We start from the raw sequence: 14,035 nt of genomic DNA on the forward strand, positions 1-14,035 counted from the left end.
TAAAATTCATTTGTATCTGTAAAATGGGGACAATATCCAGCCCAGTCCTGAGGATTAAATGGGGCAATTTATATAGTTAGTTTTGTGACAGAAACTTAGTAATACTTCAAGGAATTGTAATAATGGTAATACTCCTGAAATGACTCTATGTACAGGGATGTAATGGAAGAAAACATATGATTTGTGAGGCATAGCTATCTCTCAATAATCTGTGACAATGAGAAAGTGTTATTTTAGGAAGTAAGATCATTAATAAATAATCTAAAAATTTCATTTTATAAAACGAAAACATTATTTTTCATTATAAAACATGTATGTTCACTGTAAAACTTTTAAACGATATAAATACTAATGAGGTAGACTATGAATTTTGTACTTCCCAACTCCAAGATCCAGTGATTATTTTTTACATATATTTTAGGTATGCCTACATGTGTGTTTAATAAACAAATTATTTTACTTTATTTAAATGAACATTTTTCTGACAGTGGGGGAGGAGCAGAGGAAGAGAGAGAAAGAGAGGGAGGGAGAGAGAGAATCTTAAGTAGGGCCCACGCCCAGTGCAGAGCCCTGTGTGGGGCTCGATCTCACCACCCTGGGATCATGACCTGAGCAGAAATCAAGAGACGCTTAACTGACTGAGCTGCCCAGGTGCCCCAATAAACAAATTTTAAATAAAAATGGATCATGTTATATATCCTATTCTACAGAGTGATTCGGTTCTGTTCAATTATATATCTTAAACCTTTCATGCAGTTACATATTACAAATAATCTTTCATTGTTTTAACATGCTGAATAATACAATGCTATATGGATATACAAAGATGTATTTACCAAGCTGCTTGAACATTTAGATTGCTTGCAATTTGTAAGAATCACAATGCTACAATAATAAGTAAAAACTATACTTTAGAGAATGGTACCTATGTTCTCCAATCTTTTAAAAATAAATTAAGGCATTATTGGAAGGAGGGAAAGAAGAAGTGAAAAGTTTATTAATTTATCTAATAATTTAATGTGCATAATGTTAAATAACATATTAGTGGGATTTTTTGTTGTTGTTGAATTTTACTGATAATTTTCCAGAATGAGAATTAACTGGATTGGGTGGTGCTCTTGTAGGCATGTTTGCATAGCCTTAGATGAAAGAGAGAGAATCCAATAAAATTGGTCTTCATTGAAAATGTGATGAATCTACCCTAATGAATCTAGTCCTTGGCTTCTGGAAAAATTCTCATACTTTGACATTGTGCAGATATCCCATTGTGAACCACCTCAGAGTCAGACAACAAAGCTTCCCACATGATATACCCAGAACTTAACCAGGCAGACATTTGAGGGTCATAGTTTCATTTCAATGGTAATGTGAGACAGGGTTTGGACTTAACATTCATTAAGACAGGGAAGAGAAATATTTTTCTTCAGTGTTGACTTGGGGAGTGTGTTGAGCAACTCAAACATTTTAGAGGTACCAGTGCCTGATAACATGCTGGCAGAGATCCTGTGTGAGTAGACACAGTTGCTTGGAAAGATTACTCACTTTTCTCTAGTGGATCTACATACATTGTGTAGTTTCAATCAAAACTCAATTGAGATTTTTCAAATGGACATTTACTCAGCTGTTCCTAAAGTTCACTAAAAGAGTACATGACCAAAAACAGCCAAGAAATTCCAAACAACACAAAGAAAACAATGTAGCAAATCAAAATATAAAGTTATAGATATTAAAACATTGTGGTGACTATGTCATGAATAGACAAACTGGAACAGAATACAAAAGTCTAGAAATGAACATCCATAAGAATTTATTACGTGATAAAGGTGACATTTCAATTGGAGGTAAAATTATGTGCTACTCAAAATTTAGATTCTATGTGGAAAAATAAGCTATATATTTCATTATATATACAACAGAAAGCCTAAAATGCATAAAAGAAAGCTTTGAAAAGTATTAGAAAAAAACATGCTAATAAGACAATTAATTAAATTAGGACTTGAATTATGATCGTAGGGCACTAGAAAAAACTATAGTATATATATATAAGTGTGCACACACACATACTGGCAATATACTTCCTATATACACATATGTAAGTCTTTCTAAGCAACACACAAAACTCAAAGGACATAAATACGAATACTGGTAGACTTCACTACCTAAATCTTTCAACTTAGATACTTCGAAAGACATCATAAAGATCTTTAGAAAACAAGGAACAGTGGGAGAAAATATTTTCAAAAAAAAATCAATACTCATAATATTAAAAGCTCTTACAAAGCTCTAAGAATAATGTAACAAGACCACTAGGGAAAAGCACAAAATATTTGAACAGACAGTTCAAAAAAGGAAGAGGGAAAATCCACCAAGAAACATCAAAAGATACTCAATCCGGGGTAATTGAGGAACTAGAAATAATTAACACCAAGAGGCCATTTTTCACCAATTACAAAAATTGCAAAAGATGGTATCTGGTGCTGGCAAAAGTACAAGGCCAAGAAACGGACACTCTAAACGACTCTACACAGGGTGACAACAGCCTTTTTTTGTGGTGTAATTTCGTAATGCTCATCAAATTCAAATGCATTTATACGTTTTCAGTTTCTCTCCCATGGGACTCCTCACTGATGCTTAGATATTTATGCAAGGGTGTTATTGTAGCATTATTTTCAGTCACCGATGTAGCGCATACTAATTCCATAAAAGCATAAAATGGTTGAGCCATAGAAGGCTCACCAGGGAGAAACCCGGCTTGAGCAGACGCTCTACAACTCAGTTCGCTAAAAAGGCTGGAAGACATGGAACATGAAAAGCAACAATCTTTTTTCAGATAATCCCTCCTTTTCAAGAAAGACCCAAACTCTGTGTATAACACGTTCAGAGTCGGGCTTCTATTTTGTGCCCCCATTTGTGTTTCCTGTTTGCCTAAATTCAAGGCAATACTTCAGAAAACTTAAACGAATAAGAGGTTTCACGTCCGTGCATTCTAGTACTGGTGTCAAAAGTCAAATCCTTGCCGACCATGTTCATCTGAAAATACTCTTTCAGGGCAGTATGTAAAGTCACATATTTGCTAAAGCCTAAAGATAAAACTATCATTAAGGAAAGGCTGTTCCTTCGGCCATGGTCTTATAACTTCACCCAAAGATGACTGCAATATTCTTTTCCCTGCTGTTTGTTAGAGGTTCATACAGTGCCAACTTCTACAGCCATGTTTATCTAACTAATTATATAGTGCAACCTGTGTTTGGAAGGCTAGTTCTATTTTATTATAGTTTCCCACAGCAAAAACAAAAATATTTGTTTAAACTTATCTATTGAACACAAAAATCACTACTGCTTTCCTAGTCAATTGATACTAATGTTGGATTTGAACATTAAAATGACAACAGTGGTGCCTGTCTGGCCGATCAGAGGCTTTAGGCCTAGAGCAATCACCACATCGCCTTTTCAAAAAAGGATAAAGGGGCCCTTGGTGGCTCAGTCGGTTAGGCGTCTGACTCTTGATTTCGGCTCAGGTCACGATCTTGCAGTTCGTGAGATTGAGCCCTGCGCCAGGCTCCATGCTCACAGCACAGAGCATGCATGGGATTCTCTCTCCCCCCCTCTCTCTGCCCACCCCCCGCCCCACACTGTGCACGCCCCCTTTACAAATAATAAATGAATGAATAAATAAAATAAAATAAAACAAAATAAAATAAAATAAAATAAAATAAAATAAAATAATAAAAAGGCTATGAAACTGTTTTGTGGACCACTGTGAAGACAACATTCCAGCTGTTCTAACAACATACCTGCTCCCAACCACTACTGATACTGAAATCTGTCTCATTCGCTTCTCTTCTCCCCTAAAAACTGAAGACCACTACTTATCAGGATGGTACATGCTTCCCTTTCTTTTTTAAAAAAAAATTTTTTTTTAACTTTTATTTATTTTTGAGACAGAGAGAGACAGAGCATGAATGGGGGAGGGTCAGCGAGAGGGAGACACAGAATCTGAAACAGGCTCCAGGCTCTGAGCTGTCAGCACAGAGCCCGTTGCGGGGCCCGAACTCACTGACCGCAAGATCATGACCTGAGCCGAAGTCAGCGGCTTAACCAACTGAGCCACCCAGGCGCCCCACATGTTTCCCTTTCTGATGGTTGGCATTCCCATGGACCCTTCTGGATCCCTAGCATGGTATGCTCTTAGAGCTATTTGTACTCACTTGTGCTATGAAGTACTGGATATCCAGGAACATGATGGTCAAGGCTTAGCACATAGAGTTGGACTCCTGAAGGAAACCCCAGCTCTACCACTTAACTTGTGTGCCCTTGAGCTTATTACTGAACTTCCCTCAGCATCAGTTTCCTTATCTGTAAAATGGGAATGATAAAAGTACTTGCAGGATTGCTGAGATCATTAAATAGACTAATATGTTGACTGGCATGTAAAAAGAGCAAAAAAAAAAAAAAAAGAAAGAAAAAAACAGTCAGCTCTCATTGCTAGCACTCTCATGATCTACCTGCAGGCCCCCGCTTTGGCCAGACCTAGGTTTACTCAGCAAAACAGATCACACCAATTCTCACAAGGCCACGGCACTGCTTGCAGATTTCCCAGGCTGTGGGCATGCACGCCACATCGGAGGCAACTCTATCCACAAGAAGGTGAAGAGAAGTTCCACCCTGAGTCCCAGCCATGCCTGCCCTTCCATTTTCACTTTCTCAGGATCCAGATAAAAAGGAAAGAAGTTCCATGGCTCTATGCCACTGTGTGCATACCTGTCTTCTAAAACCAGGCCCTCTGCAGACCTAACTGTGCACACATGTGCCCTTTGCTAGACTGTGAACCTGAAGGAGGAGGAATCAAGTTCCCTTTTTCTTTGTATCTCTTTTGGTGATTTGCCTTGTACTGTGTCTGGAAAAGAAGGAAGAGAGGGAGAGAGATTTGTAAGCAAGATGACTGAAACAGCCTAAGGGAAAAGGGAATTTACCTGGTTTCCCAATCTCTTCGTTCCCAACTGTGAAAGATGTTCTTCCCCTTGGTTTATCAATGCCTTCCAGCATGACTTAGCTTGTCTCCACCATGCGTTGGATTCCTTCCCCATTTCTTTGTCTCAGAACACTTTCTCTCTCTCTCTCTCTCTCTCTCTCTCTCTCTCTCTTTCTCTCTGCCAAATGGCAATCAAGTGTGAATGCATTAGTACTCTAAGACAGGGTACTAATAAATCGATGTAACAGAAAACCAAAATCCTTAATCCAGGGAAAGCTATTCTCTACAAAGACTCTAATATGGGTCACTGTAATGGGGCAATGCCAAGTTCTGTATTGGGCGGCTGAGAGAAAGACACCTGTATGATTTTTCTTTCTCCTTCCTTTCTGTACTAGCTTCCTTAGCTAGCTCTGAGAAATGTACCTGTAGGATCTGAATGAGTCTGGCCACCCCGCTGCGGCTATACCAATTCTATCTTCTCTTTGGTTTTCCCAGAGCCAGCCTTAAAAGAAGCAAAGTTCATGCAGAAGGTATTGTGAGAATAGCCACTGCACAGTTTGCAGAACTGTACCAGAGAAACAAGAGATAACAGAAGGGCTTTCTAGTTCCTCCACAGAACAGCGGCATTGTTCTGAACACAATCAAGTATTTGATTTCTTTGCATGACCACATGCAACCCCTATGGAGAGACGATGAGTAAACATGACCAAAGGCTGGTACTTTCCCTTTCAGTTCAAACCTCCAGCTAAATGAATCATAGTAGTTCTATGAGAAAGTGAGGGGAAAACCCACCAATAGGTAGTCAAAAAACCTTAAAGTATGACTGAGCAAGTAGCTGGGGGGGAAAAAAGAAAGCCTTGCAAAGCATTGCTTTTCAGATGGCACCTTCTCTGTGCCTCAAATTGCCTGAGGTCCTTGGATTGGAGCACGTATTACTCTGTATCAATTGACTCTGTTCAATTTGAGCGTAACCTGCCTGAGGACAGAATCTCACATGGCACCGTAGTCACAGTGGGTTTGGTGAACATGAGTGCCTGGTTTTGAGCACAATGTCTACCCCTTACACCTTTATAAATTTGGACTAGTTATTCCATTTCCATGGGCTTCATTTTCATTTTTATAAAATGAAGACAATATTACTATCTACCTCATGAAGTTATCATTGGTGTTGCCTGTATTAAACCGCTATGCCCACGCCCAGGCATAATCATTGATGATCAATAATCATCAATTCTTATTGCTGACTATTGCTGTACTCCAGGTACAGAGTCCAGTGCACCCATAATTCTCAAGATCGACATGATTCAATAAACTAATCACCAGTGCTGTCCCATGGAATTACTACTTTGGTGAATAAATTAGTCTGGAACAATTGCATCATCCTATTCTCTCACCTCTGTTTACCTTATCAAACAATTCTTTTCCTTGTTTATTTAGTAGCAGTGTATGAAATTTTATAGCAGTTCTATATGTATAATAAGAACTTTTAGACATCAAGGGAGTTATTTCTTTATTCAACAAACAATTTTGAAACAGATACAGTTTCCAGATACTGGGAACACACTAAGAAAATGACACAAAGACAAAATGCCTAAATCAGTGTAACTGATAATAACCACTTCGAGCTATTATCTACCTTGTAGTAAACATTGTATTAGGCTCTTTACATACATTAGCTCATTTTATGCTGACAAAAATTGGCAAGGTGATTGTGATGTACACTTTAGAGAGAAGAAAACTAAGATTCAACCAGACTCAATAACCTTGCTTAACACTTTTCAGTTAGAATTTTCCATAGCTAAAACCTCCTCTGTATTTCCAATGCCTGTTCGTTTTCTACTCTCTTGTGATCCCTCTTTTAACATCTCACTACACTGTTGGGCAGAATGAAATAAGCACTCAGTTGGAGGCATTAGTAAATCACTATGGAACTCTGGAACTCTGGGAGGAAGAACAATGAACTTGGGATAGTGGAGGACGAGGGCACTTAGAAGGAAACATACAATGTAAACGAGATAACAGAGGGCAAAAATGAAGGGGTCCAGGAAGTGAAAACATATCAGCAAAGACCCAGCAGTAATCATTTGCAGGGGGAAGTAGCCTGTGCACCAGGATATAGAAAATCAGCTGCAAGTCGGAGTGAATTATTTATGGGTGGGGTAGGATGTGCAGAGTTTTGGGAAAGATTGTTTTTTAAAGTACAAACACAATCTACCTGCATATTCACACACCTTTGTTGCAAAGCTGAAGTAAAGATAAACTTGAGCCCCACCGTGGGTTTGGAGCCCCACCTTGGGTCTGGAGAGCCCCACCTTGGGTTTGAGCAAGTGTGACTTTATGATGTTTGTACCTAAAGCATGCAGCGCGCGCGCGCGCGCGCGCACGCGCGCACACACACACACACACACACACACACACACACACAAACATCCAATGCCTAAATAATCCTACCTTGATCATTCTTTCTCCCAAGGCAAAATACCCAGAGATTATTCTCAATTCCACAGACACTCAATGAGCAAATATGTATGATGAAGTCTATCTGTTGCAAGACCTAAAAGAGAGAGAGAGTGCTTGCTTTACATGTGACCTAAAAGCAGGTGTTTTAAGAGGAATAGAGGGGTTAGAAAATGACACACCTGGGCATTCACATACAGAATGGGCGGGGGACGTTTGGAGAACTGTGGGCCTTTAAGGTGGTCTATTTCCCCCAACTTTATAGACAAAAGGCTTAGGGACACCTGGACTTGCCCCAGAACCCAACACGCTTGTTGCCCTGGACTCTCCCACCACTTCATCATTGAGTTGTTCTGAAAGCAGTGGTTGCTTCCTCTAGAATACATCCCGTTTGCCTCTACAGGGAAGGCTTTTTTTGGCTACAGTGAAAGGAAAGTGGGAAGATAAAACAAACTTTAATTCATCTGTTCTTACTCATAGGCTTCCCATCAAGGATGGGTTTTATCCTTATTTAGAATCAATACTAAGTAAAGAAAGTATAAATATACCAATTGAAAAACTCTTTCTGTGGATGCCTTAGCAGCCACAGTTAAATTGCCTGAGGTTTAGAGACACCATGCATTTTCCCTAGCCCTTATTCTGGAACCCTCAAGTGTTAAACTCAATCATTTCCTGGGACTCTTGATATAACAGCATCTAGGATCTGTTAAATTTTTTACAATTTGATTTTTGGATTAAAAAAAAATAGTTCTGGGACAGAGTTATGTAAATCCCTAGTAGGCCAATGGACTTTTTGAACCCTAATTGCTTATGCTGAATATTTTTTCCCCAAGAGTTAAGAGCAACTGTTTCAGTTGAGTGTTACCTTGTCTGACAACAGCAAGAGGATCTGGGTGGAAGGAAGGAATTTCCCCTGGGCATTTCCCACAGGTTAGCCCTGTGTCAAGGGAATCACACCTCCGGGGTGAACCTATGGTCTCTGTGTGCCCGCACAAGAAGCAGCATAGACTGAATCAGATGACCTTACTCTGTCCCCCACTGTCCCTCACACAAACTAGCACTATAATCCAAGGGAAAGTCAAACTGAAGAAAGTTTAGATTCTTCACCTGTAAACTAGGACACTTGAACACATGTGTCCCTTTTAGGACCTTGATCTCTTCATTTTCTTGGGTTGCCCCAGAGAAACACAAAAGAAGCCACCAGGTAAGGTCTCAGAGCTGAGTACTTTGAGAAAATAAAAGGAAAATGCATGTTAGGAATGCATCTTAAGGGTTCATGGCTAGATCTGTTCCCTGGTTAAGGAAACTGGAAATCTGTGGGTGACTGAGTCTCAAGTAAAATAACTTGTTGAGGACAGTGTGTGTGTGATGGGGGGGGAGGGGCTTATTTTCATAGAAGGTGAAATCAAAACAGCCTTGAGTGATGAGCCTAGATCTTCGGCTAGTCTCTGGTCAATTTTCCACTACATTATGCTGTCTAGATTTTTCTCCTCCAGACCTAAAGAAAAGAGAACATGAAATGACAGGCAGATGATTTGGAAAAGGTTAAACCATTGTTTCCAACCTTTCCAAAGACTAGTTCCAGAAGACATTGCATATAAAAATGTTTTCGAGGTGCAAAACAGGATTCTAGAAAATCTACCTCTGTCCTGGAGCTTCAATATTAGCATTAAAAATATATAGAAATAATCACTAGATGTAAGGAAAGGTCATTTTACCCACACTGCGAAGTGACTATCTCTTTCATCTTAGCATGTGTCCATTTGCTCTCCTATTGCTAATTACCTTCACTCAGCACAGACTTGGCTTTTAGTACAATATTTGTCAGCCTCATCTCAGTTGTTTCTTTATTCCAGCCTCTGACATCACACCTCTGAATCCACACAATTACCTGGCTTAATACTTGCAGGTCATGGATACTCAAATACTTGTGATGATTCTGTAACTAATCTTTATAACATTTTTGAGTCATTTCAGTCATGCAAATATGAATTTCTAAGTTGATTACATATACATATGGCGCAACTGACTTCTATAGCCCATTGGTTTTGTGGGAAGCTATCCAATGATGCACACCCAAAACCTTCATGTGTCAGTGAGAAGTGTGTAGCAAATCTAATCTTTGCTTAAATATAAACCCACAGTGAAAAGAAGCCACAAGAATCCTCCCTCAAAGCCAGTACACACAAATCAGGGTCAGCAGTTAAAGGCACATGGTCATCTGCCCAGTGACCTATCTTTCCCTTTGGGAGCTGGCCAAGTTCCAGATAAGCCCTGGTGGGGAGGATGGGTGGTGAGGAGGAATGAGTCCAGACCAGAGTGACCAGAGGGGCCATGTGGCCTGGAGCGGTTCCATGCAGTCCCGCCCAGCTCCAGCTGGAACCCCAAATGAGAAGGTCACAGCCAGTAACAAGGAGCCAGTACAAATGGGCACGGATAACCAGACCTAGACATATGCACATGTTGATCAGCAGGAACAAAAACTAATTATTTAAGATAAATATGTAGAGGTGACGACAAACATAGGTGGACAAACTGGAACTCTTGTGCATTATTGTAGGAACGTAAAATGGGACAGCCACTCTGGAAACATTATGGGGGTTCTTCAAAAAATGGAAAATAGAACTTCATGATCCAGCAATCCCACTTGTGGGTAATTATCTAAAAGATCTGAAATCAAGATCTCAAAGAGATATTAACACAACTGTGTTTATTGCAGCATTATTCATGAAAGCCAAGATGCGGAAACAACTTACATATCCCTTGACAGATGAATGGATAAGGAAAATGTGGTATTTACACATGGCGGAATATTATTCATCCTTTAAAAATGAAGTTCTGCAATATGTGACAACATGGATAAACTTTGAGGACATTATGCTACGTGAATAAACTAGTCACAAAAAGATAAATGCTAAGTGATTCTGTTTACATAAAATACTGACATTGTCAAGTTCACAGAATCACAATGTGGAATTGTGGTTACCAAGGGCTGGAGGTAAGAGATAAATAGGGAGTAACTAATCAGTAGACATAAAGTTTCAGTTAAGCAAAATGAATAAGTTCTAGATACATGCAGTACAACATTGCACCTACAGTCAACAATAAACATACTCTACATCATGGTTTCGTTAGAAGGGTAGACCTCATGTTAAGTGTTCTTACCATGATAAAATCAAAAGAAAACAAAAGATGAAAAAGACATGCTTGGGATGTCTTAGGCACTGAACATATTGCATTATTATTTTTATATTCAGTGGGCTCTTAATAAGAGGATATAGGTTAGTGAATAAGGAGGGATTAGACTGTAGTCTGACATTACTGTGTTCATTCTCCTGATCCCTCAGTTTTTATCATCTATAAGATTAAAATTAAATAGAATTATATAGGGTATATAGGCTGAAGGCCATTCCTAGCATATTCTAAGTATATTTTAAACATTTGTTTAAAAATAGGACAGTGTGAAGACCTGACCCTTTTGTCACTCTTGGTTGGTCTTTCCTTGAAGCTTAAAAGCTCCAGATACCTCAACACATCTCTCTTGACCTCCTCCACTTTTCTCTTTTCTTTACTGCCTCATCTTCCTTCTCATTCCTCTGTCCTCTTTCTTCTCTCTGATCTCTCATATACCAGGTCAACCATAGTCTTTCAATGCCTACTCCCCGTGTGTGTGTGTGTGTGTGTGTGTGTGTGTGTGTGTGTGTGTGAGAGAGAGAGAGAGAGAGAGAGAGAGAGGGAGAAAGAGAGAGAGAGAGCGAGACTGTTTCCACTGGAGAAGGGAGTGAGCAGGTTCTCCCAGATATGCTGGTTAAAAGTGAGCCATGGTGCAAAGGAGGGTGACAGACTCTGGTGACAGTAGCTGCCATACCTTTCAGGATCTGAGGAGCAATGGAGTAAGAACATTTTTCTTTATCTACCATGAAATTGCCATAATCTAGCCCCGCTTCCCTCCTCCTGAGTCCAGAGAGAGCACACTAAGAGGACTCAGTTCTTGGCTCCACTGCCTTTGATTATGAAGAGGGCACATATCCATCGCTAATACCTAGGTATCCATCAGGCTACTGCCCAAGACACACTGGCTCCTTTTCTGTAACCAGAAATTAATAACAAATATCTCTCAGAAATCAAGTGTTAGTCAGCTACTAATTTGAAAAACCAAGCAGAGACAGCTCTTTAGAAGTTTTTAGCAGCTCCGTAACGACATATATGCAAGCGAACATCTAATAGACATTAGCAATTTTAAAATAATCTTTTAAAATTAAATACAAAATATATACAGAAAAATACACAAATTATAAGTATACAGCTGGATACATTTATAAAAGGGGACACACCCATATAGCCAGCACCCTGACCAAGACATAGAGCATTTCGAACAGCCCAGAGCACCACGTTACCCCTTCTTTCAGTCACCACCCCTGCCGAGGGCCAAATTCTGCAGAGTCCTAACATCATAGCTTAATTTGTCTGTTTTTTTTTTTAACTTTTATTTAAATGGAATGAGTCGGTCCCTAGGCTCTTGGGTCTGACTTCTTGGGCTCAACATATGGTCGCAAGGTTCATCCATGCTATTGCATGTGTCAATAGTCCACCACATTTTTACTGACATTGATATCATTGAACTCGCCAGCAGATTTCAGTTCGCTTTATATCTCAAACCTAGCACACTCTGGAGTGCTTACAAGCAAGAGCTACATATGGATTAGGGGCAAGATCAACAATCTGCTTAACTTGTAAACAGCTCAACTTATTCCTTCTTGTACAGGCTTTCATTTGGCAATAGTTTGACACCAGCCATAAAAATGAGCTTGCAGATTACGTATTTCTTGCCTCCCTTTTCCAGGTTCTGTCACACTGGTCATCCTCTCCCTCCCCTGACCACCTCTCCCACTTCACCCACTCTTCCCAAAGGTATGAACATCACAGAGTCTGAAGTGAAATATTTTCCTTCCCTACCTATATGGGGAAAAACTACACGGGCAGAGGGTGCTGGCTAATTTTCAACCGCTGCCTAGCTGGATGGGTGTTCACACTCAAGATTCACAATTTTATTTGAAGTGCCACAGCACCCACACAATTGTCTCTAAGAAAAAAATATTTGTTCCCACACATACAAAAAATTACTTAGGGTTGATCTGGACCAACACTTTTTGCTACCACCACAGTGGGTGGAGATAAATGAGATTCGACTAGAATAAACTAAGATGAGGGCAAACATTACATCAAAACAAGTGGATGCTGAAACACCATGTATGTGGTTAAGTCAGGCATGGAAAAAGCCCTGGAGTATGGAAGACAGACGGACATGCTAAAAATGGAAGAAAGGAAGCATGCTAAGCAATGCAGTTGTTCCACAATGTCATTCTTGCCCATCCCAACGGGGCATAAATAGAAATACTCTGGAATTTAGCACCACTGATATTTAAGCCCAATTTCCAGCAAGGTCAAGACTAATAGCAAGTTATTTGTTTTACTAACTTAGGTTGCAGCGCCTTGGGCGGATCCTGTACCTTCTTCTATATCTCACTCAGCGCCAAGAACACTGTTAGCCATCAACAAAACCATAATAGACCTAGAGTCTTCTCTAAAGGCCAATGAAAACATTCACACTGAGCTAATAGAGACATTTACAAGCAGAGGATTCCAGTTTCCTTTCTGAAAATGCCACCAAGGCAGCCTAGCTAATTAGGTCTTAGTAAGTGACACCGACTGAGCAGAATGGCCCACCTGCCTGGAGCTTTGGGTGTGCACCAAGCCTGTTTTCCATTTGTTGGGTTTTTGTTTTTGTTCTTCTAACTATAAATCAAAAGGGCTATTTCTGAAATTTCAAAGGCGCTCTTTGAGATCTGGCCTGTGAGTTCACAGTAATTTCAGGAAAATGGGAATGCAATACTTAGTGTGGCAAAGAATAAATTTATTTATTTGGGGATGTTTGCTCATTCCCCTCCTACTTCTATTATCTTCCCTTTGGAGAAACATAGAAAAATAATGATGTCCCAGGCCACCTTGAAATGCAGGGACAATTCCAGGAATGAAACTCAGATGTTTCTTGAAACCTTATCTGCAATCCAGCCTGGGAGTAGCCACAATTTTCCCAGTTTTTCCCAATATAAGTGTCCTTTTGAAGGGCTATCTCAACCCTGGTTTGTGTTTCTGAAAATAATGTAAATTGATGGAGACAGGGATTGCGGACAGGAGACACTGGAGTAACACAGACACAAAGACTAGCAGGTCTCTCTATGAATAAGAATGGTGTTGACTTCAACCAAGGTGCTGGAAACCGGGAAAGACCACATGTGCTGAATATTAATCCCTGAAAAACTCAATGAATATTAACGGAGCTTCTATTACAAGTACTTAGAACACAAACGTTCTATGTCCCTCATAATCTCTTCCTCCAAAATACTAGTAGAAAATGATACCACTGCAAATCTAGGCCTTTATCTGTCCCACCTTCCCAGATAAATACATACATTTATTTTCACGGAGCCAGAACATACCAGCAAAGCACACCAGAAAACTGTATAGCACTACAGTGGAGAAGAGGGAATGGACCATGGAGGTAGATACACCTGACTGCTAATTCTAGTTTTGCTCTGCAATTTT

General features: G+C 39.8%; 1 long non-coding RNA gene across 6 annotated transcripts in view; it reads right to left on the reverse strand.

The window, feature by feature from the left end:
* LOC147571878 (uncharacterized) overlaps nucleotides 1-14,035 on the reverse strand; it is a 256,853-nt gene that overhangs the window by 110,338 nt on the left and 132,480 nt on the right. The window lies entirely within an intron of this gene.

Source organism: Puma concolor, chromosome F2, assembly GCF_028749965.1.
Source record: "Puma concolor isolate L17-30 chromosome F2, mPumCon1.1.hap2, whole genome shotgun sequence".
NCBI lineage: Eukaryota > Metazoa > Chordata > Mammalia > Carnivora > Felidae > Puma > Puma concolor.